Genomic DNA, 6,585 nt, shown 5'->3' with positions numbered 1-6,585 from the left:
GGGTCATATTTTGGTCATCATTTCTTATACAAACTCTGGTTTTTACATTGTTGGGCTCGCTGGATTGTTACCGGAAAGCCTGATGCGTCAGTGGCCGTGGATCCTTACTTTGGATATTTTAATAAATGTAAAAACATCAAACACTCCATAGGGCTTCAGTTTAGTGCCTCGAACTTCTTGGGCTTGTCTCCCAATTTAGTGCTTTTGATGTGTCAATTCCATGTACAAGCCAACATACCTACAAAGACCACAAAACAACGAATAACTAATTAAAACTAAATAAAAATAAATATTATGCAACGAACTTGGTAAAACAAGTAAAGATCAAAACTATGCATTATGAACATGAATAAGTGCTAGATGGATAAGATATAAGAGATTTTGGCACTAAAATATACTCTAAAAGTATGCATAAAATCCGCTCATCATAAGCGCCAGAGTGTGGACTGGGTGGACGAGGTGCTGAACATGAGGAGGTATCCGGAAGAGGAGCTCTTTGTCGTGCGTTTACTGGTTGGTCTAGGCTGCTCTATTGTCCTTTATAGTGGTGGTGTGGGTCTAGCACACGTCAAGAACGCGAGCGCTGGTAACAACAGTATGCGAGATTTAGCATTTGAGAAACGCCTACACGCTGAACAGAGCCAATTCCAGTTCGTCACTACAAGTGTCGTTTTTTTTTGCCGAGGATAAGTGCTGTTTTCTTCTTCTTCTTTTTTTTTACCTTTTTTGAATATTTTACAAATTCGTGAACTTTTTCCAAATCAATTTTTTTCAAATTCTTGTATTATTTTCTCAAATTTGTGAACCCTTTTCAAATTTATGTACTCTTTTCAAATTCTTTTTCTCCCATCTTTCTTTTTTGCGAACATTTTCAAAATTCATTATCTTTTTCAAATAAAAACTTTTCTCATATCTTTAATCTTTTTCTGAAATTTGTGAATTTTTCTGAATTTGTGACCTTTTCCAAATAAAATAATTATTCATTTCTTGAACTTTTTCTCAAATTTGTGAACTTTTTTAAAATGTGTGGACACCTTTTTTTAATGCACGAACTTTCTCCAAATCCATGAATTTGTTTCAAAATCATGAACTTTTCTAAAATACGTGATTTTTTTTAAAATTAATGAACTTGTTCTCCAAATCCATGAACTCCTTCCGAATTCATGATTTTTTAAACTCAAAATATTGTTTCAAATTCTGGAAAAAAATCAAATCCAAGAATTTCCATAAAGTCTACCGGTCAATGGTTGACTGCTCAATGGTCAACAGTCAACCAGAGGGCAACCTGATTATTGGGCCAACCTATGCGAGTGGAGCGCGTGAGCGCCAGGGTGTAAATTGGACGCACAAGGCGGCAATTCCTGTTTGGCGCTTGAGGCGCCCATTACTGTGTATTTTCCAAACGGTCGACTGAAGCGCCCCAGCGCTGGGCCGGCCCATTTAGGTTTTTTTCTATGTTTTTAACCCAACAAAAAGTGCACACTGGTTGTGAATCGAACCAGTAAGGGCATTTTCAATGCAGGGCGCCTGTAGAGGCGCTTAGGCAAATAAAATAAATATCCTAAAATTAAAAGCTCATGTAAGCATTCTCCTTTCCAACGCTAGCCGCTAGTATAGGCGTTAACACAGTCCAACAAACGTGGTTGTTGCGCCCAGATTTTATCTTGTATGGCAAGCAAACTACCTAAGCGCTCGACTCCTACTCTTGCGTCGATGCCAGAATATAAGCGCCGGACTCCAAGATTATCAGGTGCAACTGCCGCTCTCGCTAGGAATTCAATCCTAGCGCCTCCAGCTAGCACCGACCATTGGAGATGCCCTAACCTTCCTCATTGAGGAACGTTGACCCAGCGGGATCTGGTAAGTTTATTTTAAGGAAACAGGATGTGGTAAGTTACAACCTTTTCCTTCTTTTATCCATCCTTTTCTTTTCTTTTTTTGTTTTCCTTTTTTGTTTTGTATTTTTTTCTTCCTGGTTCAATGAAATGTTTGCAAATACGTGGAATTTATCTTCAAACTGATGAATTCTTTTTGAATTCGATGAACTTTTTTTGAAATTCAATGATTTTTTTCAAAATTGATGATCCTTTTTTCAATTTTCGATGAACCATTTTTAAAATTTGATGATTTTTTTCTTAAATTCAATGAACGTTTTTCTATTTTGATGAAATTTTTGAAAATCCATAAGCTTTTTGTCAAATTCAGTGAAGTTTTTTCAAATTTGAAGAACTTTTCTAAAAGTTTAGTGAACCTTTTTAAAAAATCCACGAAGATTTTTCAAATTGATGAAGTTTTTTTCAAAATCTATGAACATTTTTTAATTCACAAATTTTCCCCCATCTCTATAATTTTTTTCGTTCTATTTTTCCAATGCGATCGAGCAAACCCACAGGAAATAAAATGTGATCGAATCTTGCTCTACATGGGCCGGCCCACCAGGATTGGTGCGTGGGCGCGCCCAATAGGAGCACCCATAGGGCCATTCCCTATTCGGGGCCTTAAACATTGTTTTCTTCGTTAAGCATATGTGACACTCATGCGCTTCTACACTGGGTTGACCCATATAACACTCCAGGTAACTTCGGTTTTAGGGAACTACAAGATGATTTTTGTTCGGGGGCTTTTCGTATGTTTTGTTGTTTGGTTTTTCTACCTTTTTTGTTTGGTTTATTTTTCTTTCTCTCGTTCTTTCTTTCTTTTTTCTTTTTCGGTTAGCCTATGAGAGCCGCCGACTCCGACTGTCGTCTATGTAAGATTCATATTAGATCTGACCAACTGCCTATCCTACCTCCTCCACATTTTTGACGGCTCATCTTTTTGTCTCCGTAGTCTTTCATTGGCATGTTTCGGTCATCTTCCCATTACTTAGAAAAGGTGAGCCAGCGGTTCAGGTACAAGTTTTTTTACCGTCTGTACAATTAGACAACCAACCTGTAATCGCAACGACCCACTTGCATGAGCGGAGCTCTACCAACTGAGCTATACCCCCCTCCCCTGAGCCAAGTGGAGTATGCATAAAAGAGTCGGATGCTTTTTCTATTTTGTTCCCGGGCGCGGCCGGGCCATCATGGACTTGAACTAGGGACCTTACCGTGAAGTAAATCCTCGCCCCTACGATCCAGCCAATTGGGAGAAAATAAATAGACTCCTTTTCTGGAGCGGTTCATCCTTCCTGAAAGCAACATACAACTACGCCTTGTACTGCGTTCTTTAAGTGTGCTTCTTCCTCGGAAATCCAACTCGGTGCCCGGGCTCATCTGAGCCCGATGAACAGTAACACGATTTAAAATAAATAAAAAATTCAAAAAATTCTGAACATTTTTTTGCAAGCAAGATGTGCATGTGCATGATGTTCGTGCAAAATTTGGTGATGTTTGGACATTCGAGTAGCGCGGCAAAAAAGACAAATCCAGGCATGAATAGTGATGTTTTTCAAATGTTTCTCTCAGACCAAAATTTATTTATTTATTGTCACGAGCTCCTCGAATGTTCAAACTTATCCAAATTTGGCACAGACATCACACACTCAAACATCTTTTACCACAAAAAAGTTGGAATTTTTTGAATTTGTTTTCTATTTTAAATCACGTTACCGTTGACTCACGGGCTCATCTGATCCCGGGAGCCAAAACGTTGCTCTCCTCCCTCTTCTTTTTATATATGGGTTTTAGTTTTTTTCAATATTTTTTCAAATTTTTGAACTTTTCCAAATTGAAATCTTTTTTTCAAACTCTTAAACATTTTCTTAACTTTGTGAAAAATTCAAATTCATGTACTTTTTTTCTAATGCATGATTTTTTTTTCAAATCCTTGGACTTTTCCAAATTTATGAACATTTCTAAGATGTGCAAAGCTTTTTCAAATCCGTGAAATATTTCTTCAAATGCATGAACTTTTTCCAAGTTCGTGATTTCTTTTTGACTCACAAATACTTTTTCCACATTTGGCAAGGTTGAGGATTGGCCATGTGACTAGTATTTAGCGAGTTTTTGTAAGGGACGTGCTACACATCAGCCGGTGGATCTTTTTAGAAGATCCGCTGGGCCGCGAGCCGTCAGATCCGACAAAATCTCGTGGCTGAGCGTTGTTCTCAATTTTGCAATAGAAGTCGTGTTGCGAGTTCCCTTTTGCAACACAAGTCTTGTTGCAAAAACATTTGCAATAAAGGTTGTGTTGCAATATTTATTTTTCAACAGAGGTTTTGTTGCAGATTGTTTTTACGTCTTCGCTTTTTTGCAATACAGGTGTTGTTGCGGAAGTAACTTTTGCAACACAAGTGATGTTGCAAAAAAATACAACAAAGACCTAGTTGCAACAGCGCTGGAGAATACTACGGTGCGGTGCACGAGCCACACACCGGGCACGCATCTCGCGCTGAAGGCGGCGGATGCCCCGTGATGGATCAGCTGGCTGTTCCCCAAGCTTTTCCCTTTTTGTAATTGTTTCTAGATTTTTGTAAATTTATGTCTTGTGAAATATTAGTGTGTAATTGTGTATAAGACACACATGCCATTATCCAAATATGATCCTTATAGTATACCAAAGTGAAGTATTTCGTCCGATCCATATTGGTTATGGCTCAAACGAATGTATCTAATACGTCTAGATACATCTGTTTGAGCGACGACCAATACAGATTGAGGGAGTACTTTAGTTTACACTGTGCTCAGGCTTCGTGGATTTGCTAGATCCGCCACTGTTGTCCCCCACTGGTTAACCAAATCCTCAAAAACTTTCACATGTGTATAGTTACAAACACATTATTTATTTAACTGATCATACGAAATCCGTTATGGGTATTAGAAGCACTTACAAAAAAATAAGAAAAAGAAGGGAAAACCATAGTACAAAACACACCCCGAGTTAAAAAAATAGCTCCAATCAGTTTTGTCATGTCTGTTCTTTATGATATGAATGAGACACGTATTATCATGCAAAAAAAAGAACTATCTACTCGGCCACGGCCCACGTCAGGAGTGCCAGAGGCGAGCGCTAAACGCTAGTAGCAGTAAGCGATACTTAGCATTTGATAAACGCGCTACACACGCTCAACGGGAGCTCAAATGTCCTGCTTTTTTACTGGCTGGTCCGGGCCTAGCCCTATTTTCCTTTGCGACGCTTACGTACATGCATAGTAAAGAAATGAGCAGACAGCTGTTGCGTGTCAAGGCAGCGTCGTGCACAGGGCAGAGCCACAAAACCATTAGTCAAACGCGCCTCGGCTCGGGCAACGTCATGGGCTCGTGGAGTCGCGGTCATAGAATAGAGATCTCCCCTGGCTGCACGGCCGGCCCCAGGTGCGCGAACATGACCGCCGTGCGGCGTGGGCGTACTCGAAAACACAAGGGGGAGGCAGCGGCGCGTGACCCCGGCAGGGGAACCTGCGCCCGTGTCTCGGCCGGGCAACACGACGACTCCCCGCCGTGCGCAGCGCGCCCGCAAACGGCAGCCCGGGCGCCGATACGGGATCGACGGCCGGCCGGGCGCGGGATTTTCTCGGTCGTCCCTCCCATGCCGCAATCGTGGAAGCCATATATTACAACAGTCTACAAGCATGGCGTGCTGGACTCGTCTTCAGTCTTCACCGTGGTGGAGCGGGCTCTTACCCATTGCGCCAGTTTTACGCGGTCGACTACTGACTAAAAAAAAGTTTAACGCGGTCAAAGCAGACCGTGCGACGCAACGCATGCACGTGTGTGCCTTAGCCACAAATCTTGACGGATTTGGCTTAGAAAAGCGGTTGAGCACGGTTCCAAGCAAGGATTCCTCACCATCACTTTGCATAAATAAAGTACAGGTCACAGCGCACGTAGTATCCAACACTGAAGCAGCAGAAAAACAAACGTACCAGGCACGGTCACCCCCTTTTAGACAAAACTTTTTGGCGAGAAAAGAAGACAAAGGGAGTGATCGACGTAAGTAGAAATCGTTTCAGTTTGGACTCGGTGGAAAACGAGCAGAGGAGACGCAACGCAACAGCACTGACCGCGCAGTCAAGAAAGCATGCTGGTCGGCTCCTACTGGCAACAGTACCCCGAAGACCATTCAAACAAGAGAACGCACTGACGACCGACCTCGCAGACAGCAGGATCGTGCTTGGGTCCGGCATGCATGATTTAGCAATGCGCTTGTCATGGCCTGATCATCAAGCCGATCTGGTCTAATCAAGTGTCAACATCGCAGAACGCATATACGTAACTCCGACTAGACAGCTATCATCGACAATCAGATTACCGCCGTCTTTGAAGCAGTGCAAGTCCATCGACGGCGGGAAGCCGCGGGCGCTTCAATTATTGCCGCCTCGACCCAATCTCAGCGGCGATGAGCTACATCACGCGGCTAATTCTGCTCCTCTTGCTAACACTTTCCGACGAGCAGCAGCAACGAACTCTCACAGTGTCAAAACGGAAAGGCCAAAGGCAGGATAATGAAGAAAGAAAGAACGATCGGCATCGGCCTCTAGTCTCTGCAGGTGTCGGCTAGTGAACAATAATTGGGGGAAATATCTTGCAAGTACAGTACTACTAACTCGTACGGTTTTGGAGGCATGTTCCGTGAATTAACAATCATACAACTCCCGATAGA

This window comes from Triticum aestivum, chromosome 2D (assembly GCF_018294505.1).
Source record: "Triticum aestivum cultivar Chinese Spring chromosome 2D, IWGSC CS RefSeq v2.1, whole genome shotgun sequence".
Taxonomy (NCBI): Eukaryota; Viridiplantae; Streptophyta; class Magnoliopsida; order Poales; family Poaceae; genus Triticum; species Triticum aestivum.
The sequence above is the reverse complement of the archived record's forward strand: the minus strand, read 5'-3'. Positions refer to the sequence as shown.